We start from the raw sequence: 24,450 nt of genomic DNA, 5'->3' as shown, positions 1-24,450 counted from the left end.
CAGCGGGGGGTCAGACCCAGCGTTTTTTGCCAATAAGAAGGCAACCAAATACCCGCATTGACCCGCTAATTTCAGTGGGAAAGAGGCTTTAGATATTGTAATAATAACCCAATAGCACAAAGTACTTAATCTCATGCTCAGATTAACTCACATCAGCAAGCTGAAGGCTTGAAATTCAAAGTAAGATAAGTATAAAATTAGATCTTGTCATTAACCTAAAAAAAATATGAAGTATTGCCCATCAGAGCAATTATGAAGTGCCCAAACTTAATGAGATGTTGTCATAGACTGACGCATTAACTCGACTTCAACTTTCACTGTCAAATAGTCAACTTGGGAAAAATCTGAACTTTTAGACCCGCATAAAACATTATTACACTAAGTATCAAAACAGGATACTGTGACCACAGCTTAAGAAACAGAAATAGTAGATATTTAAGGAGGTACAGAGATAGTTGTAAGATGGTTGCTCTGTGTAGATTCCTGACATTCCTTCAATACCTTGCACACTACAAAGGGACCCATTTCGAAAGGGCACATCGCAGTTGTTCTGGTAATACAGTGCTACAAACACAGAATGCTCTCTTTGGAGCCATGCTGATGTTCTTTTAGTAACATACAAACACAAAAGTTCAGCTTATCTAAACTAGCAAATAGAGATCGATTTTTGTTCTCCTAATTGTCGAGGGGGGTCATTGTGTGTGTGCGCCATGGGATGGGTTTGAAAGTGGAGGTCTCTTCCTCTCTCCATTGATAGAATAAATACAAGCTTTTCCTCTCTTTGCTTGCATGCTCTTCCTGTGTCCCCATCTGAGGGAGGGGGGGTCAACATGCCATTTCCACAGCTCTACTTCTGTTCAAGGTTTAGTCATTTCTAATTAGATTCTTCACCTTCAGCCTTTTAAATTAAGAGAAAATAAATCATATAAGAATATATATATTTTAGCTTAACCTTTCTATCGATCGATCGATCGATCGATCGTTCTGTCTGTCTGTCTGTCTGTCTGTCTGTCTGTCTGTCTGTCTGTCTGTCTGTCTGTCTGTGGAAGTAGCACTTGTGATTATGTCAGCTGTCCACTAATTATACCTGTGTAGCTTTAATGGAAATGTGTGTGTGTTTGTGTGCGCACATGTGTCTCTGTGTGAGACTGTTTTGTGTGTGGTGGACTGGCCCTCAGCATGGGAACAGCTGTTTGGAGCTGTGGTGGCCACACACACATGTTTCTGATTAGCACTTGAGTCCCCCCTCCTTCCCTCCTCCCCCCTGCTCTCCCTGCTCACCTCCCTCCTTTTCAGCAGGGGCCGCGGCACGCTGGCGGCACCAATAATTTTAATGCCTAGTCTGGGTCTGCCAGAAACACAAGCCAGTGTGTATGTGTGTGAGCGTGCCCGCACACAGACAACGCCGCACACACATATACACAAAGCTGCAGCGTTGCCAAGAGAGGGAGCACAAAGCGCTCATGCCTTGATCTGTTTCTTTCCTCTTTCCTTCCTCTCCTCTCTCTGTTTCTCTCTCTGTTTAACCCTGACCTTCCTCTTTTTCTCCTCCTTTCTCTCTTCCACAGATGTTCTACCTTAACAAGTTCAGGGTTGACTTGTGGGGGTCTATATGTCTTTTTCTTCTTATTACAAATATTTTTTTTATAAAAGCAATGTAGAGTTGGTTCTTCCATTTTTATGAGGTCTCTTTATTGAAATGGGGCAATTTAATTATTAATAATTCCTTTGTTTGTCTGTTTTATTGTCATAGTAACCAGGGAAATGGAGTTGATTTGAGAAAAGGTATAATATTTCACCAGAGGATGGTCAGTGAATTATAGTAAAGACACGTTGAAAACTAAGACAAATCGTGATTAAATAAAGAGGTGTAAGGTGGGAATCCTGTTTGTTTTCCATAGGGGCAAGGATTATGTCTTTCTTTTTATCTGTTGTACAGTAATCTACAGCTGTCTATCAAAGCCCAGATGACCTTTTAAAGAAATGCGACACTTGCATTTGCAGGACTACAAGAAAGTCAGGCTCCCGGGAAACTTCTTAAGAGTTATGAAGTAAAACATTTTTACATAAATCATTTAGCATAGTCAACCCACTGTCAAATACAGAGAAGTATACGCTTGAGAGAGTGAGAGAGAGCACTAACAAGATAAGAAACCACAAAAACCTTGTTAAGTCTGGAGCAGCTGCAGAGATCTAGAGCTCAGGTGGAAGAATGTTTACAAGTCCTGTGCTCCACGAATCTGTTAGTTATGGAATATTGGCAAGACTGAAACCACTAGATCAAAACACCAGAAGATGTTGATGTCTTTATCCTGATTTTACCATCCAGTAAAACAATGACTCTAATAATACATCAGGAACTACAATATAATAAGTTAGATTACTGCATATGAGTTGGAATGGTCCACTCTAAGATCTTACATAATCATTTTGATCATCTGTGGAAGGACTTTATGAATCTGATCTTTATAAAGTAGAATGCACAACTTCATTATCTAGATGCACAAAGCTGGCGGAGGCAAACCCCAAATTAAACCCTAAACTTAGGGTATCTTAATACAAATTTACACAGCTCACTTTCTTTTACTGAACAAAAGTGTTAAAGGTCCTAAATGGTATGACTTATTTTGAAACTTTTTCTCTATCAGTACTCTCATCTGCCTGTCCTCTTTCTGCCTGTGTAGTGGATGCTCTACATCCTGTCTGGAAGTGCCAAGTGAAGGACAAATATCCAGTTAGAAAACAGATTTGGGATCTTGTGACAGATTCCAGACATCAAAACAACGCCGGCGTCAGCCATTATTGTTTGATTTGTTCCAAATGACCGCTGTCTGGAAAGATTCACTGTTTCATTTCCATCTGCTCTTGGCCCCTTGTCTTGCTGCATAACGTGTTTTTTTTTTTTTTTTTGCTGTTTATACTTATTAATAACATGGAAATCTGATATTAAATTGCTTTTATATTCCATTTTAGAAAAAAAATGTTTTACGGCAGTAACAGAACAAAATTGAGTTTTTGTTATTACATTAGTAGCCACCAGATGGTGGCAATGCTCCACTCAGTAGAGGAATAATCTGAAGAAAAATAAATAGATCTGGATCTCCTTTCAGTAGAATAGAATTGAAGACAGAAGTAGTTGTGGTTGAAGGAAGTGGATTATGCACTTTTTATAATCATTTTTTGTTTTTTATAAATTACCCTACATGGCTTTTCTATGCCCATGTTTATGTTTGCATCTCAATTTATGTGTTTTGAAAATGAGCAACAGTTTGAGTCATTCTGAAGCACTCAGAATGTGTGCACAGAAAGTACAATAAGTGTGGTTTTAAGATAGGGCACACAGAGCGGCTGTTTAAATGCTTTGTGTGATAATTGGTGTGGTGTGTTTATGTGTGCCTGTACGTTTTTACATAGATGCGTGCGGTATATGTTGTCATCACTCGGGCTCTGTTGTGGTAGACTCTCGGCTCCACACACTCGGCGAGTCTGTAATTACTCAGGGCAGTGCACACACATATGCTGAGACGCACACATATGCAGCATGTAGAGTCTGTGGTCCTCCTTTTCTACCAACTTTCAATTCCTCTTTCACCCGATCCATTCATCTTCTGCAGAATTGTCTCGGATCTGGTTTGGCTATGAGATCTGTATCCTGTGTTTTGAACTTTGGAATGCATCAATGCTTTTCGATAATTCATGTAACACACTGGCGTATACAGAGGCGTTGCCAATAAAGGAAAATACAAACAGCTCTGTTTAGATATCTCTTAAACAGTGAGCTAACACAAACCAGACAGGTTTTAAAACCGTCCCGTCAGCAATGTGCCTCTTTGTCAGCATGTGCGTGCACATGTTTAGACCAGCAGCTGTCGATCCTACTCAGGCGGCACCTGGGTCTGCAGATGTTTGCCTGCAACCAATTCGACCTCTGACCTACCGATATAACAGACTCTTGCCGCCTCAAAAATCTTCCTCTAACCCGAGCACAGACATCAAACACTCCTGTGTTTTGGATTATGCCAGCAAGGGTTGTACTTGCTTGTGCACCAGTAATACCACTGTTTGTTTGTGTCTGCTGTTTGTGTATTCCTGGGTGGTTACTGGAGGAAAAGCAGCTCGGCCGCATCTCTGACCCGTTTTCGAGCCCCCATATCTCTGCTCACACAGACTGTATTTAAACAAGCGAGAACACACACATAAAAATACTGTCGCTCGTCACTTTCAAATTAATAAAAAACAAACACTCAGTTGTTGGGCATTCCATTAATCTATATTTTTTTGTACCCATTTTATTTATCTCTCTCTATTGCACATCCTTCGTCTTTCACACTCAAACACATCCCAGCCATACACACAAACACATTCCCACTCCCATGGTGGCTAAACTAGATTAGTGTGTATAAAGGCTCCTAATCCCTGCTGCCTCCCCAACAGGCAGAGAGGAGCCTGCCCACCAAATTAGGTTGGCCTCTCTGATGATGAGTGGCTGGCAGGAAGAATTCAGAGTATATTCGTATGTATTTATATATATATATTTTCTATTTGAACATGTGCCGTGAAGCGTGTGATTAGAGTAGCAATCTTGATACTCATGGTAGTTACCTACTAAACCTCTGGATCTCAACATGTCTTAGTGTTTGGTTGTCATGCTTTTATATTTATTTAACTCAAATAATCTCACATTACAAAATCTCGCAGCTAAATGTGCAAAAGAGGAATAACGGAAGCTAAAGAGCAGGTTTTGCTTAGAGTGTGTCATGAAAGTAGTGTCCTCTGGGCCAGCCCATTGGATTTTGGTTTTTAATGCAAAGTATATTAGATGTATTTCAAAGCACATACTCTACTTTGTGGTGAATGCTGGTATGTTTCCCTTAGTCTTCTGAGAGAAATTAATATTGATATGCTGAGATCATCGAACAACAATGGCGTACACTTGTTCACTGTATTACAAATTATGTATTTTCATTTATTTTTACAGATGTAAGTGAGCACAGTGATGTTGTAGACTGTCAATATGGCATATATCAAAAATCAGCTTTGTTTTAAAGTTAAAGGTGGTAAAAAAAAATAAGAATCCTAAGAAGACTCCAAGTTTCTATGGCATGAAAACCCATTTACAATGTATTGTTTTCAAGATACAATTCAGTTATGATTTAAGAAACAATATCCATAATCATAAGCACAATGATTCTCTATTCCGGATATGTTCATGCTCTCTAAGGTGCATCAGGACTCTCTGCATACATCTGTCTGCATCCTTAACTCATGAGTACGTGTTCGTCAACAATAGCAACAATTCTGTCCCCATTTAAAAGTTGTCCAAAAGAGTGAGTGACATTATAAGGTTTTGTTTTTCTCCCAATAAAGAGTTAACAGCTGTTGTATTGGATAAACTGTCTCTCCATAAACATATAGATACCAAAACTACATTTATATCCCATTCAGGAAAAAGCTTTATTTTAGGCTTTTAATAGTTTTCTTCTCTTTTGAGAAAACCATTGACATAACAATTTCAGCATCTTCTCCTATAAATTTATCCCATAAACTACATATTTGCACCATATATATTATTGCTCTGAACTTCCATATCAATGTGTTTTTTTTGCACCATGTTCTTTTTTTCTCCCACACTGTTAATATTTGATCACTGCTGCACTTTAAGGAATGGAAATGTCATGAAAGCTGTACAAAAAGAAAATTCGTTTTCTATACACTCTGTGTATTCTTCAGAAATGTTTTGGACCAATGAAATGCAGTGATGTGTATGACATCAAGACGTGAAGCAGAGGTTTAAGGCAGAAGCTAAACAAACTTTAGGTGGAAAATACTAATTTCTTTTGAATGATGAGAAAAATGAGGTGATTTTTACCTTTGTGGATGGGAAGATGTTTGCGCTTCCCTCCCGATCTGATTTGGTTAGAGTTTGATTTATCAGTTACCTCCTTTAATTGTGAAACAAATGAAGCATGTGTTAAGTCTCAGCTGCTACTGCTGCTGTGATTGGCTACAAACTCACAATAGGAGGCAGGTATCCAATTTTTGTGAAGACTTTTTACAGGTGGATTTCCAGATTGATTGGTAGAGTTCAATTTAGCTTATACTACTGACCCAATAATAAAATGAAAATGTGCAAGTGCATGTCCATGTGTTCCAAGCAAGGTTATGTTGGGACCTTAAATGTTTTTTCTTTTATGTTTATGTAACAAAATGTACAATAGTAAATTGTTCCTTAGTTGTATTTCCTTCACATTATAGGGTTGTCTTTATGCACCTTCGTTAATTTAAATATCTTTAGACCCATCTGGTGGAAAGACATAGCTCCCGGGCAAAGGAATAACAAAAAAAAGCAAAGAATTATTACGAAGTATAACAACATGCATCCACAATGTGACGGACATTTTGTTAAAACACTATTATATACAGTAAAACAATATTTTAGTTGTGTCAAATGTAACTGGTTTTAGTTTCCTTCTAATATTCTAATTTTTGTTCCGACATTTAAAGCATCATAAGTATTCTCTTGTCTACTTCTTATCATTCGATCCAGCTGGCTGACTCCTTTACTCAGGATGTATTAGCTGTGGAGCAGCACTCTTTGGGGTCTTTAGTGTGCTAATAGTGAAGGGCCCATAGGGAAGCACATTAATTGGTCTTTATTTATGCTGAGTGAAGGCTATGATTAACTAATATCACCCCTGAGTGTATGTGTGCACATATTAACACACGTTATTTGTAAACTTGTGCACTTTCGCACACAAACTCTCTCACATATGATGTTGATGCTCTCTTTATAGTTCCTTATGTTTAGTGATGCGATGGAGAGAATTTCAGTAATCCCTTCTGGCAGTCTGATTGCTTTAAGGCCCATGAGTATAAAAAAACAACATACAGAATATTTAATTAATTTATAATTTAGATTTTTTGATGGTAGAACAACTAGTATTCAAATGTGTATAAGCTTTTTTTTTTTTATAATTACTTTTTTCCAAATATATTGGATAAGCTTGTTTACCTAATGTAAGAAGTCATTAATCTCCAAAATGAACTTAAGCATGTCAAATATAAAACACAAAGGAAGTATGTAAATGTGTTTGCCTTTGGGTTTTTTATGGATTGTTTACATCTTTTTCTGCGACTGCTAATGAGCTGAGGGCAGCAAGGCCATATGTTGTCTTTTGAGGCAGGCAGAAGGTAAGCGGGGAAAGTAGTGTGTTGGGCTGCAGCCTCGAAACCTACACACCTGGCAGCATCATGTCATTCATGTTGCGGTCGTGTGATTGTCTGTTACCTTTATGCATGTGTGTGCATGCATGTTGGCATGCTTATTGTCATATCCTGACAACATAATGTCCTCATGTCTTTACTCCAAGCAGAGAAACTGTACACCCAGGTAGTAATCAGAGCTGCAGATGCCTCACAACAACAGTGTTCCCTCATTATGGTTATGGATAACCTTTTCCCTCCTGCGTTCGTGCTTACAGTTTCTTCTTAATATCTATACAGGAAGCAGTGGTACATATAGATGCAGGCAAAGTAATGCGTCTGCAAGAAATTCCTTAACGTAAAAAGTTTTAGATGGATTATTTGTTTTCCTAATGGTGATAATGACAAATCACAAATGTGAGGAAACTTATTTTGTATTTTTTTTTTTTTTACATACCACCTGTGATCATTTAGTTTAGTGGCTCTTAAAGAGACAGTTTAAATTGTTTTGGTTTGGGGTTCAGTGAAGAATAGACAGCTGTTTTATTAATCTAATTGCCCACAGTTTGCATTTGTTTACATGCGCTATGAAAAGAGTGCCTCATCGCAGCAATACTCTTATTTATTAGATATGTGTGACTTTGTTTTACAACCCTTTGTTTAAATTTGAATATTTTTTCATTTTTTTCAATGCATTCTTACATAGTTTATTTAAGTTACCGCTAAATTTTAGTTAAGGTACATTTTTTAATAAGTCCCTCCTGCTGAGCAATAAAATTACACTACATTAACAAAAATATGATCTTCAACATTAGTTCTATCTGCATCAAGCGCCTTCGTATTAGGGAAATTATTATATCCAGGACCTCTTTTTTTCCATCACCACATCTTGTTTCCTTGTCTTGAAGATGACACGTGGTCAGCGACAAGCCAATGACACATTACCTACTCAGCTCTCGATTCATGTGTTAATAGTGTAAATATGGGCTGAATTATCATGTTTTTCTAGATGCGTCATCGGTAAAAGTGTGCAAAACCTTTCTGCTTTTGTGTTCTGAATCTTTGTCTTCTTTTTCTGGTTCATTATCGGTTAGTCATCACATATTGTGTTGCTCTGCACTTTTATTATACTGTTAACAACACACGCACACACAGCAGAGCACGCTTACTGTAGCATTGGTCTTGTAGTGCTCTGCACTGCCCTCGGCTCAGCTCTGTCTTCTTGTCTCCAAGCACATATTCATTATCTAATCTTCCTCTATGTTTAATTTACAAGCAGCCTTGGCTGCTGCTGCCATATGCTCCTTTTGTCTCTCAGCCTGCTAACACATAGACGTATACACAGAAATGTGTGCTTTCCTTAGATGAGGAAAAAAAGCAAAGAAAAAGCATAAACAAACATGAAAAACTGACTACACCCATCTTTAAGCGCTACCTCTTACCCACAACCTGTTTTGAAAGACACAGACTTGTGTTGGTCATGTAATGTCTTCATGTGTGTCTCCTGCTGCTCATGCATTTAGTCAGGCATTGATCTTAGGAGACAAACTGAACTCTTTGAGATGAAATATTTTGCTTAAGTTCCCCTTTTTCCTTTGAATACTTCAGTTTTCCCTCTTCACTCCCAACATCCTATAAAGGGGATGTAGTTTCAGCTATCACTTTCTTTGCTTTTGTTTATATTTTTCTCTGAAATAGTGAAAATACTCTCACATCATCGAGTGTACTGTATCTCCGCATTCAGAGCTCTGTGTGCAGACTCTGTGCTTACTCATCCAGGGGCATCTAATGTAGTGTTGCTGTGAAATATAAATGGAGCAAGAGCAGCCACGCTGTAGATGAGCACTCCCCGGCCTTTTTATGCATTGATGTTGTGTGAAGAGCCCCTATCCTTATTCATTTCCACGGCTCTGTAGTCCTGCTATTGACTTAAAGTGCAGCAATGCTACCACCTACTCTGGTACTTTTGGGAAACATAATGAGCCACAGTGACGGGAATTTAAATACGATGGAGTGGTTGAGGCCAAGGGATGAGAAAGGCTAACAAAAGGGGTGCAAGAGAATATTTTTGTGTTTATTTCCAATGAATTTCCGATTTTCTTAATTAATTTGAGTAGATTTGATTCAAATTATATGTTTTTTTTCTGCTTGTTCATTTATTTACCTTCAGGAGTTTCTCAGTTTTTTTCCCTGTTTTTTTTTACAAGTAACTTCCCCTGCCCTCTTGGTTAGCACATGTTTTGAAATGACGTATGTACACTCTGAGACACTCAGCTTGTGTATGGGTGTGTGTGACAGAGGGTTTGTGGTTAGTGGGGCTTTTTCTCTGGCTCCAGAGACCCTGGCCAAGTCAGTGGTGAGGTTTGGCTCTCTTCTCTTAACACACTGCACACACATAGTCTCCTGCTCATACAGACACACATTTCTTCCACTCTAACACCACTTTCGTCTACCGCATCTTTTGCACACATGGTGCCCACCCTATCTGACTTCTAGCTCCCTCGAAAGTACAGTAGATGACTGCTCATTTTAATGGTCTCTCTGAATAAACCTTAAATCGCATCACACCTCTAAAGCTCTGAGCTCTGCTTCTCTTTCTACCTCTAACACAACGAACACACCCTCATGCACTGACACACAAAGACAGCCTCTTTTCACTTCTTAATGAGACAAAGAGCCATTGATTTAGCAAGAAGTACAAGGAGCAAGAGGGGATCGATCGTGTTTGGCCTGTGGACAGATTCATAGGAGCTTGAAGCAGAGGGAAGGAAGAGAGGGAGCAAAGTGGGAAGTGTGATCAGGAGATATTACCCCTTTAATGTGGTCACAGGGGCTATAGTGGGTTGATCTGAATGTGGCCCTGATCTGTGCATGGCACCCACTCCAGCAGATTAAGACAAGGAGGGCCTGTGATCAGGTGGGCTGCAGCTGAAAAGACAGGAGAGAGAGAGAGGATTGTGGAGGGGAGTGAAGGAGGGGGTCGATGGGATTGAGATGGAAGTGGTGCAGTGATGCATGAAGTCTGGAGGAGTCGGTGTGTGTCTGTGTGTGGTGAGGAATTTCATGGTGAGGCTGAGGTCTGCCTCTAGTGGTATGTATGAGAGCCAGCTGTCAGCGTTTGTGTCCTCTGAGGTTGTAGTAAATACATATATTTATGCAATGACTTCCCACGGTGCCATTCAGATAAACATTTAAACAGTCAAAAAAATTCTAAAATCTAGTTTAGAGGTGTCTTTATTCTTCTCCCCTGTTTGGACCACCCATTTGATGTAAATCTTTTTAAACTGAAACTTTTTTCTTACTTTTTTGATAGAAATGGGGCTCTTCATAATCTGAGTGATATGATACAAAAGCAGCAACACCTGTCAACTGCTTGCAGGTGGTGATAAAGTCAACATGAACCACTGCAAAATGTAAAATACTGAGTTAGGTTAAAGGTACAGTATATAGGATGATCCTTTATTTCCAGGTGGATCATCTAAATAAGTGGTCCTCCTAATTGTCAATCATTCTGGTGATACGTTTACGTAAGGCCGTCCAACTTCCTCGCCCCCGCTTAGTTATCTTTTTCTGTGGATGCGCACTTACAGGCATATGTCTGTGGTGAGCTACGGTTTCAGACAGTCATTGAAGCTCACCTTTCTCACCGCGGTTCTTTGAAATTGGCCGAAGGTCGTAAGAGAAAAAGTGTCTACGAAGTGTATGAGAAGAAAAGAAAGGCATCAGAGGAGGCAGATTTATCCCATAATGCTTTGCGCGGAGAGCTCTCCTCACGAAGCATTATGGGATTTACTGTCACAGTGGCCCACTCTGGCCATAGGCTGTCGCTACCTGACAGCGGCGACTAATAACAAAGATGGCGCAGGCACTGCGTGGTGGAGGAGGAGTTACATGACCAACGGGGAGCAAAAAGCTGTGATCATCTGTCCGAACAGTCAGTTAACTGAGTTCCCTATAAAGTCCACTATATAGTCCCCGCTCTATATAGTGATTTAGGGATTTAGGGGTTAGGGGGGACGTTCAAGCACAGTAGGCGTGTATGAGCACGAGGAGAAATGGGCTCGTGCATGCTCTCTCACGTGTTTGACATTCCCTCTTGGGAGTCGGTACAGGGTTGTGCATGTGCTTTTTTTTTTTTTTATTCAAAATTCACGAAAATCCTTCACAATACCTTTAAGGTGAAACTTGGCTAAAGATTGACTGTTTCCTGTCACAGAGAGGCGCAAAGACAGAAAAACATTGCATTCATTAGATTGCCATTATTGGTTTTTCGTCGCAGTAACATGATCATTAAACAGTCTTTTGTGCTTTGCACCTTTTTTGCACATTATGTGTAAAAATCCTGTTTTGTAAACATACATTTCATTCTAATATGGATATCCATGTTCTAAGAAAAACGTTCCTTATAGTTATTTGCTGTTTTTTTAGTTTGCAATTGTTTTTTACAAAAGAGATTTTTTTTAATCATTGTAAATACTTTTTTGTTTACTTGTGCATATTTACCATTGTTTTTTCACTTTTGCTGTAACACACTGGGGATTTCCCCTCCAAGCAGCAAATTACACAAAAATATAATTATTGAAGCTTATTAATAATATCCATTGTTTTCTACATCTTAAACACTGTTTTAATGAAATCATATGATCAAATTTTTCAGACATGCACCATTACTGAGGCTGGCTGTGACTAAACTGACAAAAAGATTTTCTTAATTTTTTGCAATGGTTTAATTTCAGCTTCCTCCTCAAACACATTTTGTTGTGCCCTTGGGCAAAGAAATGGTTGAATTTGGTGATGGGGTGAAAATTGTTTGAGTAGTCAGCAAGCAGTCTAAACTTTTTGTGTTCTTGTTGTGGGGAGCATTTTTGTTTAAATGTTTCATGCTTTGTTTTGCATCACTGTTTATACAGAAAAGAATGTGCAGACGAGTGGAACCTAAGACTGTAATCACTTCATGGTTAGCCCTCATAAGATTTAATAACTTGTTAAAATTTTCTCAGTGACTCCTTCAACTTGCAGTGCAGAATCCAAAACAAGAGAAGAAAAACAATATGGCGACATATGGTAGGGGGCCAAATGATTGCAGACGCGTGAAATGTGTTATATGCTTATTGTTGCTTGGCTATATTCCCAAAAAATGGTTTGGAGGTAGTTATTATTGATGCCTCTCTATTGCTCCTCTATGGAGCAGAACCTGGCAGTCACTGAGGCGCATGATGACTGAGTACTGCCCAGGCCAGGGCCTTGTGACTCGCCTGAGGTCCTGAAGCAGATCCCTTCTCAGCATGGAGAACTTCCACATTATGGTGCACAGCTGGGCCTCAGGATGACTGGCACAGAACCCAGTCAATATTGTATAATGATCTACTTTGAGGCTTACAGGGATTGATACCAATAGACATTAAGAAATCTGTATTATTATTTTTACATTATGATTTTTAGAAGAAAATAAAAGGATATGACTTAATTCCTACCATATTAAAATCTTGATTATTGACAAGAGATGGATGTGAGAGTGTCGGCGAACAGAGACAAACCTAAACCATCCGCAGCTGTTAGATGTAACGAGCTCACACATACGCACTCACACACATCATGTTGAATCCATCATGGCTCCTGTGTCCTGAGCTGCCAGCTGCTCACTGCTGTGATACCATGATAGTCCTGTTGCTACAAAACACTTATTCAATAAGCGCATCGCTCTCTGTTGTCCCCCGTTTGTTGACAACATGCCACTGAATGCACACATGCAAACACACAAAACACACAACTCTGTTTTCTGACTTTGTGCTTTACATGTCGGCTCATTATTCATGATTACAGATGTTTTTATTTTTAGACATACATAATGTTTCTGTTCTAAACTGGGGCTGTGGAACAGTAACCGTTAAATAGTCATTAAATTTAAAAACTTTCATGTGTGACATGGATTCAGTATACAAGGGTCCTATAGTTTGGATATATAATTTAATTTTTCAAAAAATTACCTTAAAACCCAAAATGTAAAAAAGAATTGATATATACATTTTTAATCAACATGTCATGTTACTGAAAAGTATCTCTATTTGCTATTAAGGATACTCACTATATTGACATAACTTGTGATGATATGCTGTTTTTCATGAGAACAGAAAAAAAGAATCCCAAAGAAAGAAATTAAGGGATTTCTCATCTGAATATGAATTTATTTGAAACCCTGCTCCTCCACAGAAGACATTTCTAAATGATGAAAACAGAAGAATCCCCAAAGGGTTATCATTTACTTGTCTCCCTCTGCTTATATTCTGGTTTGTTTTCTCATTTTGCTTGCTGTGTGTTTGGCGCCATTTGTTCCAAAGCTTCCTTGGCCAACATTCTCCCAGCTGCAGGTGATTCTAAGCAGGTAGGAGAGTATATAAGGCTGGGAATGATGAATAAGGGCTTTATTGGAGCCTTCAGCTACTCTGCATTGTTAGCTCTGGTGTCTCTCTTCTTCTTCTTGATGGTACTACTCCTTTGGCTTTAGTTAGGGAGATGATCATTTAAATGTTTTTTTTTTTTAGCAGTGTTGGCAGGTGGAAAGTACTACTGAAAATTAAATCAGTACCTGCATAAGGCATGAAGTGTTATAAAAGTTCTTGTTAGATGACAGAGCTTACTTGATGTTTAAGAAACACATTGGACCAACATCATATGACATGGCACCACAAATTATCACTGACCCTAGAAGTCTAATATTTGATATATCTCAATAAGAAAAGCACATTTTTTAAATAACAACCTTTAAGCAGGTATTTAACATTTGCCTTAATTTTCCCACATTTTGGCATTTACAATTGTTGATTGACTTGATGCAATAGACGACTAATTACATCTGTTTCTGGATTTAATTTAAGAAGTCTCTATAGCGACAAATTTAGTGAACATGACAATGAGTTTAGTCATATCTGCAGTTGCAACCATGGACCAGAGGGGGGAGAATGGAGGAGATGTTGTAAGTGTAAGGCTACCGTTAGAGGGCGTTCTCTTCCTGTTACCTACCTCGATGTTATTGTGTGGTGCTTCATCTTTATCAGTGAGGATACCTCGACAGCAGCTCTGCCCATCTTCTCTCTCATCCCCTCTGTGTTTGGCTCTCCTTCTCTGTTGTCTTTTATCTCCTCCTGAGGCTACTCCCCCCCATTTTCTCTCTTCCTACCTTTTTTCTTTTAATCCTTACCACCTAACTTACATTCCTTCCACTTCTCCATGCCAGTTCTTGGCCTCCTGTTTTTTTGTTGCCTCCTCCTCTTCATCTCTCTCAGTTTCCGCCCTCTTCAGCTCACCTTCCCACAGTAAAACCAGATCAGTGTCCCCCCCTTTTTTTTTTCCAGAGCCTCTCTTTATTTCTTCCTTCCCCCCTTTTCGTTCTCTTTCCTGCTCTACGCACTGCTTTTGTCCCCTCAGAGCTTTGTTCTGCCTTAATCAGCAGCTTAAGTGTTGCATCCTTGACAGGACAATCTCTGCTATTCAGCCCAGCTCTGTGTGAATAGGTGTGCTCTGTTTGTGTGCCAGCGGCTATGCCATGCCAGCCTTTCTGTGGTTGGGGTGAGTGGACGTACAGCCCCCACCAACCCACAGCTACAGGAGAGTGAATCTTTGCATGCACATTGTCACAGGCAAACTTGCACCAGCAGGAGTTGGTGAGCAGACACTTACTGAGGGGCTGTCTTTGAAGAGCTGCCATACAAAGGCACACAGCACAGCTATTTGCTCGGCCAATTTGAGCTGCAGAGTAAGTGTCTCTTTATACAACTGCACATTTTCACTTTTAACATCACTCAGCTTCTGACATGCAGCATTTACCATTTTGTTCATCAGAAGCAGCCTTTAATTTCCTTTATAATTAGTTATGAAAGAGCAGCGAAAAGATTTTGTGTCTTGGATCCCAGCAGCCTGCCTCTCTCTGCCACCTGGCATGCTATTTCTATAAAACACTGAAGGCCTCTCTACCCAGCTGGATGATGCTTGCTCTCAGACTGGTGTGTTGCATCCAGCGAGCCAGATTCTTTCCAACACCGACCATCTGTCTGCATCCACAGTGACAATCTACCTGAACAGAGAGGGAGGAGCAAACAGGGAGGGGCAACAGGAAGACTGCACTGAATTCTTGGCAGATAACAAAGCAACCGTTTGAAATAATGTGCAAACCTGTGTTTGTGTACACAAAGAAACCTAGCAGTTAGCCTTAACGCAAAGGTTAACATATTGTCAATTAGAATATTAGGTGAAGATTAAGCAACGCTTGTGTATCTAACCAGGAAAGGCAGATGCAGGAAGACGCAAAACATAATAAATGTGTCCACACTTCTCCATGCTGTCCATGCTATCTATTCTCCTCAGATGGCCATTTGGGCTTGTTAATCTATCGCCTGGTAACAGAGACAGCCTATCAACAACAGCCACGCCCCTCCGCACATGCTCATAGAGAGGGGCTCATTTGGATCCTTGAAGAGGAAACGCACGCGCACACACGCACACACTCTCACACATGCAAAACTACCCACAAATCCTGGCCTGTCATTGCTCTCCATTGTGTGGCTGTGGATGCTTTCTCCTGGTGTGACTGCCAGCAGATGGCTACCATGGAGCTGTGAGCTGTCAGAGACGGCCTGGGGCCCACACACACAGGGAAGGACACACATTCATACAAAAGGACTCCTATTGCATACAGAACATATGCACAGTGCCAACTGAAGGATGCTACTATTAGCTCCGTAGGACTTCTCTAGGCCTGCTTATTCTTCACCTCTACTGTGCTCTTTTATGCCGTCAGTGTTTTTGGACACAAGAGCCTCTGATAGATTCTGGAGCCACAGGTGGCCCCAGTTACCCTCCCTCTGTAATGACTGTGTAATCTAATAAAAGGGGTCCTCTTATGCATTAGCGTGCCCCAAAGGATTGTTGTTTGTTTGGTGAAACCATTTATTTTGAATTTTACCTGTTTTTCATCATTTACATCTTTTAATTAATGTGCTTGTCGGTGCATATTTATGTCTATTACTCAGTGATCTGAGGTGTGTAGGTGGAAGCGTCAGGCCTAATGGACCCTTCGACCCCGTAAAAAACAGCTGTGGCAGTAGGGGGCTCAACCCACAGGTGAAAGGTCAGGGCAGGGGTGAGGAGTCGGCTATAGTCCTACAAGATTCCTGTAGTCTCTAATCATAGCTGTGATGAACGGCTGTAAAAAAAGAAAAGAAAATAAGGGGGGCAATTGGAAGACATGAAGCAGCGTGTGGTGAAAGAAAAGAGAAAGGACGGGGTGGGAGGGTGGTTAGAGGGGAAAGGGGGGATCTTTACCTCACAAGTGATTCTCCTCACAGTCATGCAAGGAGGTAGAGGGAGTATTTACTGTGATCCTGAAGAAGCTGTGTATCAGACAAGACAAGAACAACAACATCACATGCTTTTCGCAAGGTTTTCAACTCCCCTGTTATTCACAAAACCTCCACACGTGCTAAGAGAAGCACCTGCATGCCACTCATGTTGTCTTCTTCACACATACAGACGTGTCTACAGAAAGCTGTAACTAATGCCAGACTCCATCTTGTGCATGCTCCCTCTGCTGCCCCCCTGGACACACTGTCTTCTTTCTCTCTCTTCTAATATCTCTTTTTTTTCTGTCTTGTTTTCCCTGGATCCCTTCTTTCTTCTCCCCTCTTGAGACCACTCCTGTTATGCTATGCTCTGCTGTATATATTACCAACTGTTTATATTTTCCTGAGGCTTAAAAAACAGATATACGAGTAAAAAAGCGGTTTTGGCTGACACCACCTATTCACACCTTGCAGGTGCAATACAGTTTGCATGCATAAATAACAATTGGATATAAATGTGGAAGTGTTAGACCTTTGCTCTAATTTAGTTTCACTTAACATCAATTAACACTTCAGAATTGCAGACATTTGCAGGTAGATAAAAGGAAAAACAGTTTCCTGCTGCAAACTGAGATTTCAATAATAGATTCAAGCATTCGGGAATTTATTATCATAGCATTTCACATCTTGTGGTTGGAAAGTTTGACTGGGGTGCAAGTTCAATAAGTGTAATATTTAAGAAAAGAAAGAGAATTAGGTGAAGCTGATTTAAGTGTGGCTTGTTTTCAGCTGAAGCTGGAAACACCTCTACTGCTGAGGAACAGGGATGAAGCGGATCCTTGTTCCTTCTGAAATTATTGTTGTCTCATATTATTGGTAGTCCATGTTATTGCTTGAACTGGATGTTCTGCTTTGCCTTCAAGTCTATATAATCAACTTTTGTTAATCGTATGTAAATACAGCCAAGTTTTTCCATCATTTGTCGAGCAAATCTTACCTGTATAACAAGCAGCTGATCCCACTGTCCAGGTTACCAACACTACCAAAACAGGACTAACAAAAAAAAGCTTTCCCATTTTACAAAGCTTAAGTATAAATATTATACTATCCACTTGTAAAGCAACCCTTTTCTAAACATTCTCCTCGATGTTTTATACTGACTTCAGTGCATTCTGAAGTTGCCTATCTTCATATCCCGAGTTCCCAAACCTCATTATGATTTTTAAATAAGATCTAAACACTGGACTATTCAGAGCAAATGAAAGATATCTGATATAATTTCTGCTACGTGAGTTTACTGATCAAAAAGATCTTCGCTTAGCGGTTGTTTTAATTTCAGCAAGATGGCCTTGCAGTCTCCTAGTTATTTAGATTTATATGGATATTTGTATAAAAAATATGCTGAATTTATGTAAAAATCCTAAGCATTTTTTTATAACCCTAACATATCCTTCTCAAGCAAAGGTTAGTCTGAGTGTGAACGTAATCTCCCATGCTTCAGTGTATTTGTTTTTGAAATATTTACCCTATGAGAAACTTTTTCTACTTCTATTTATCTTATAAAACCAAGCCGTCTATTTCCTACGGTTGCAATGAATGTGGAACTGAAGAAAGTTTTTGAAGGTATTTGACGGCACATTTAAGGGCATTGCTATGTTCCAGTTTTAACATTTAAATAATGACAACTAGCAGCTTCGAATACATACAGCATATTCAATTTCCAAATATTTGCTTTAACAGGTATGTGTCATTTCAATATTTAAGTCATCAATTAATAAGGACAGTATAAACTTCAATTTGTATGATAAGATGGCCTACTCTTACTGGGTATTGGGATTACATGTGCTTGTAGGAGTCCTTGTGACAAACTGTCAAAATATTCCTTATGTAATTAGTGTACCCAAATGTGTATCTGATTCTCAAAACATTTCTTTATTTATATATTTAATTTAACCCTTGATATTGGTTGCTATACTTGCTGCTAACTTTATCTGATTTAAAATTGCAGTTGAAGTGCAACAGAGATTGTTGTTTAGAATGTGATATTTGGGCTTTCCCATCTGCTTTTCTCTATTTGAGCCTACTTGCTATGAAGCTTTGCCTCAAGAAAAAACTCTACAGATAAGATAGGGGGACAAAAATATGATTAGATATATACTTTTGAAAGCTGTGTAATACGCAGAAATATTGTTAATAACACTTTCTCAAAGCATGATGTAAATGTTCTTACCAAGCAATTTGATAGAAAGCCTTTGCAGGTAGGCGTCTTAGTATTTGCTGTTGAGTACAAATGGGCCATTGTCCTGTTTGCTTGTCGATCAGTCTTTGCAGCTCTTTATTATATATGATGCTGTGATTTTGAAATTCCTGAAAGGGTAAATGATTGACATTTCCAAAAATTTGAATCTGTCTTGTTCAGTCTCCCCTGGTTCTATCCGCAAAACACTTTAAATCCATTTTGCTCTAGAAATATCTTGGACTTCACAAAGGTTCAGCTGCAACTTTACAGAATACAGGTTACCACAAAAAAAAAATAAAGAAAAACATAAAAACACAGAGAAAAGCACAAGCAGTGGCACTTTGAATACATTATAAACTGTCTTAAAAATAATGCCTTCTGTTATGAAGATACAAGATATGCTGTGGATATTTTAGCTGCAAGTTTTTTTTTTATATATAAGAATTGTTTATAGTAAAATTGTAGAAATGATTTTTATGCAGATTCCAGTTAATTTTATATTGTCCTATTTCATTTGTTTCACCCACTCATCCAATAGCGTGACTGTATTGTAGTTTATCTATGATACCTTCCTTACAAAAACAAAAATACAAAAAAAAATACATTCAAATCTTAAAAGGCTAAAGTGCATTTCCAAATACCATAAGAGCAGTAAATTGAGACAGATTTTTATAATGCTACTTTCAGGTGGGTGTGAGTTCTTACTTGTAGTTGCTGCTCTGAGAAACAGGCTGAAAAATAGTAGGCTTCTCTTCTGCTCTCACAGCAGGAAGGGGCCAATCGATTACACTCTCCCTCTTCCTGTTGAGGCTCTCAGTAGACTTGGATGGAAGACGCTGCCTCCAGTTGTTTCCAGCTGTGTGTGTGTGTGTGTGTGTGTGTGGGTGTGTTTTGTGCATGTCTCGGCTTCTTTGGATGTCCATTCGTGAGCAACAACATATTGTCTTAGACCTGCATGTTTGCAACTCAAAACCAGTGACATTTTTGTTTTTTCAATGTTTGTGTTTTGATGTATTGACATATATCCTGTTTAATAGCGTCAACAGCTAGGTTCTGCTAAAAATAGCAATAGATGTGATGCATTGACCTGATAATCTTACATTTTTTAGCACAGACTGAGGTGTAAATGTGACTCCCAGTATATGCAGTAGTATTTTATATGCATTTAGCTTTAATGGCCCCCTGTTCCTGGTCTGTGTAACAATGATCTGCCTTAAAAAAAGGACTCAAACCTACAGGGGTCAATAAAGTGTTGCATATTTACATACAGTAACTACTAGAACCACATCCTGTTCCCAGGGTTTCTAAATGACAAATTGTTCAGATATTACTTCAGATTTTGTACGTCATTTCATTTTAACTCACTTCTTTAGAATGGATGTTGCTGTTATTTACCTAGACATCCCTTTCAAATGATGTTCGGAATAATAACCAGGACATAGTTACATCACCATTCACTCTGGATGATCCACTGACCTCCAGCATANATAGCAATAGATGTGATGCATTGACCTGATAATCTTACATTTTTTAGCACAGACTGAGGTGTAAATGTGACTCCCAGTATATGCAGTAGTATTTTTTATGCATTTAGCTTGAGGGTGCTGATTTATTCTGAAACCTATTAGCAATTATAATGTTTGCTGAGGTATTATTTTCTATTTTCATCCTGTCCTGTCCTGTCTGGCAATGTGGCAATAAGAATAATTTTCTTGATGCCAAACAAGAGCCCAACAGATTTTTCACAAGTGGAGCAGTACGGCTATCGCCATAGTGTTCAGCTTGTTTTATGCATATAAACAGCTTTATTGTGATTATGCTGGGAGTTTTACAGATTATATGGACACTGCAATGTAAGTAGAACAGGAAAGGAAAAGAGGGAAAAAGAAGAAAAGATGAAAGAAAGACGAGATGAAAAGGAGACAATGATAATCAATCCCATAGAATGGCTTCAGACTGCACCTTCTCTACCTGCTACAGTAGTATGTTTCTTATTGCTGATAATATTCAGCTTATCGCTGATAACAGCTGCTTCAGCCACATCTTAACCCTTAAATTTCACTTTCTATTTACCTACTTCATACTATTTTATCTACATTATTTAAAGCCTACCTTTTTAAATGCATTTTAAAGCTTTACTTTAAGTGAAGTGCACATGTTTTAGTCACACGGATGTCACTCAGTTGACAGAGTATGAGATTTTATTGTGAGGGGTTGTTGATATGAGCAACCTGCAGATTCACTTTTTTTTGCACTTGGTGAAGAACTACTAAAATTATGTTCAGATTACATATAAATACATTAACAAATTCTGCAGGTAAAAAAGGAATGACCTTAGAGTTAGGATTAAGGTTCATTCTGTGATAACCTACTGCCAGGTAGGAAACACGATCTGAAGCCATTCTATGGGTCTGATAATCGCTAATAACGGTCATTTAATGGGAAGATAACATCCAAAGTGCTGATCATTTATGTAATTATCTTCTAATCTTGCCACCTGGCAATACATCATGAAGCGGTTTGTGCTTTTTTTTTATTTAGGAAAGGTTTGCTGAGTGAAAAAGTGAATTTTGATTATTGCTACACTTTTTTGCTTGCAGGCTAGTTATCTGTAGGCTATGCATGCAAGCCAATTTGTCTTTCTGCTTGAATAAAAAAAAATAGAATTTAAATTGCATTACTCTAAAGATAGCTGGTAGGATAACTGTTGCATGTGTGTACACTGCTTTAGGTTTGTTAAGCTTTTATGTGTCATAGTCTATCACACAAACAAACACCAAACTAGCCCTTAGTGCCAAGATTACTTCTAAAGGGGCTTTCTGTGCTTATGCCCTTGACTGACCCGAAAGTAACCTTTGTTTGGCCACTGGGCCTCCTCTGAGCTATTGTAGTGGCCTCTTCCTTTTTTGTGAGTGTGCACTCAGAGTATGTGTGTGCATGTGCCGATGGTGTAATCTATGTGCCAGGTTAGGACAGGACTGTTGCATGGTTCATCCAGGCAGAAAAAAAACAAGACATGGAAGCCTCAGGGTTGGTAGAGTAAAAGGAAGAAGGTGGTAGGACAACTGAAAGAGTAAAAACCAAACAGAAATTGACAAAGAGTAGCAAAGCTCTTTTTTAGCTTAGTCTCTTTGCGAGAGAGATGTCAGTCTGTGTCAGTTCGCTCCACTAACCAGCCTATAGCATGAGAAACAGATCACTACTCCTCCTGCTCACACTTTCTTGCTTCTCTTTTTGCTACACTATCTCTCCACTTTATTCTCTCGGATCTTTGGGTGATAGCTTTTCTGCCTCAGAAAGCAGAACAACTCAGCTCAAGCGACAAGACTAAGCTAGAGACCAAACAGTGAACCCATCATCTCTAAAAGGCATGCAATGAGCAATACAGGTCTTCTTTATGGGTGAATGAGGACGGGCTGCTCCAAATGCTGCAGAGACTAAGGCCCTGAAGGCAGGGCCCTGCTGCCAGTTCTGCTCCAGCATTCTCCTCTGTGCTGCAAGGAGGGCAGCTAACAGCTCTTCAAACACAGACGGGATCAGATCTTCAAATCCCCCGGAAATGTCAGCCACGTTTGAGGAAATGTCAGCAGAGCCGAGAACACACACAAACACCTATCGACCAGAGCATGCACGCACACGGGCAGTCGCAGCCACCACCATGAAAGAAGAGCACTGAGATATAAGGCAGCCATTCCCTGCGGGTAAAAATCAATCTCATGTCCTTCATTTTTAGAAAGCCCAAGGGAGAACCTTTGTTTGCTGCTTGTTCACAGTAAGGCTGAGCTTCTAATCTCAAGCATTTTCCCATGAATAAACATATGCTTTGGTGCTAGTGCACATCAAATAATGCAACACAGAAATGAAATGCATGGCAATGCCAGCGCAGTAAAGACTACAAAGATTAGATTACAATAAAACACGACAAGACGATTTAGATGTCAGCAAAAAAATACTAAACACAGCACAGCTATTTTGCAAAATAACAATAATACATTTAACTCTGATGTATCCAGAATACGTGATGTTTGTTTGTCTTAACTGTTAATTAAAAATTAGAATGTAAGATCTAAATATACAATCATCACATTATTATGCATATGCCCCATGTAAAATATCATAGGAATACACACTGCCCTAGATAAATACAGATCAAGAGTCAACCTTCTTACACATTTGATGCTATTACGCTAAGTTGACATTTAGCTAAACCAGGCTGTAACTTATTTTCTACAGATATGTTAAGATATTCCATTAATACTGCATACATGCTCCTCAGCATTTGAATGTAATAATGCGATTACATATCCTCATGCTAAACTATGCAGATGCTCTGTGCGCTGATGAAGATAAATACACCTCATCATAGTTAATAGCTGAATTATTTAGTTGATAACTTTTAAACCTCCTGGTGGTGAGAAGCACTGATTGAGCATCAAACTTTCATTCTAGTATTTGTGTGTTTATTTACTTTTCAGATGATTATGGACATTTATTATCTGTTATATTACAAAGAAAAGTTTAATTACCTTATTGCATAAAGCAAAAATATGATGTGAAAATATAGTGAATCAAAAATCCTTAAACATAGATCATTAGATGATCTCATCTTCAGGCAGTTACATCATGCTGGAGTTGTATTGATCTCTCCTCACTCCCGCTGACTAACTTATCGACATCCTCAAGTGTATTTCCTGTCTGGCCTGTCAGCAGTGTTTATGGATGGTGTTCCTCCCTGGTGACACAGGCACTTTCATCCTCACACACACACACACACACACACACACACACACACACACACACACACACACACACACACACACACATACAGAAGAGGCTGCGACTTGAAACTAGAAGTCTTCCCCCAAGATTATGTCCATCATGAGATAAAAGCAGTAACACACACATAACCGTTCACCTCCACTTCTTCTTATTGATGCGTTGCCTGATCCTGTCACCCTACTTAATGAATCTGACAGGTGCTGACCTAAAGGTCCTGAGGAAATTTCAAGGGCTATGGACCTGAAAGCTCCTATGTGAGGAGGAAAGTAACTCTCTGAAGACATATGGTCGTTTGACTTATGCGTGTATGCATTGCTCCATCATTCCTTGGAAGTGACACTGAGTTTAAAACCGGCTGTATGTGAGCAAGATGGTGTCAAAACTGTTTCAAGCAGCTGACAGATAAAATATTGGTTAGAGGAAGCTGTGAATGACTTGTCTGAGAAGACGGCATAGAAGACAGAAGCCTTCCTTCATAGAAACACAGAGCTGATTCACATATTACTGCTGAAGCCTGCAGGTTGTCTTAATGTCTGTACATTCCAATCAAGGTCAGGACTCAGCTGCTAATGTCTTGTGATCCTTTAAGGGCAAACACAGTTCTCCACATTGTTGTTTGATTCCTGCTGGTTGCCTTCTTCCATGTAGTGCAACATCATCCATTACCAGCTTCCTCCTTAGCGATTAGGGAAGATAATGCTGAACTGTGGAATTAACCTCAATTAGTACCACCTCTGTAGATTTTTCTCATTTCACCTCATGACTCCCACTCTGCATCTTAAATGTCCCTGGTCTATTTCTGGTCTATTCAGAGGGCATTTATCAGTAGGAATGTGCAATAAAAGGTTTAATAAGGTTTATAATGTAGTAATGTGGCTTTAGTTTTGTGGTATT

The 24,450-nt window shown here is 39.2% G+C and overlaps 1 protein-coding gene across 2 annotated transcripts in view; it reads left to right on the top strand.

Moving 5' to 3' along the window:
• The window catches only part of gse1 (Gse1 coiled-coil protein), a 199,624-nt gene that overhangs the window by 28,014 nt on the left and 147,160 nt on the right, over nucleotides 1–24,450 (top strand). The gene's annotated exons all lie outside the window — the stretch shown is intronic.

The sequence above is a fragment of the Cyprinodon variegatus genome, unplaced genomic scaffold (genome assembly GCF_000732505.1).
Source record: "Cyprinodon variegatus isolate N-32 unplaced genomic scaffold, C_variegatus-1.0 Scaffold5, whole genome shotgun sequence".
Taxonomy (NCBI): Eukaryota; Metazoa; Chordata; class Actinopteri; order Cyprinodontiformes; family Cyprinodontidae; genus Cyprinodon; species Cyprinodon variegatus.
This window is presented reverse-complemented; position numbering and strand designations above follow the sequence as displayed.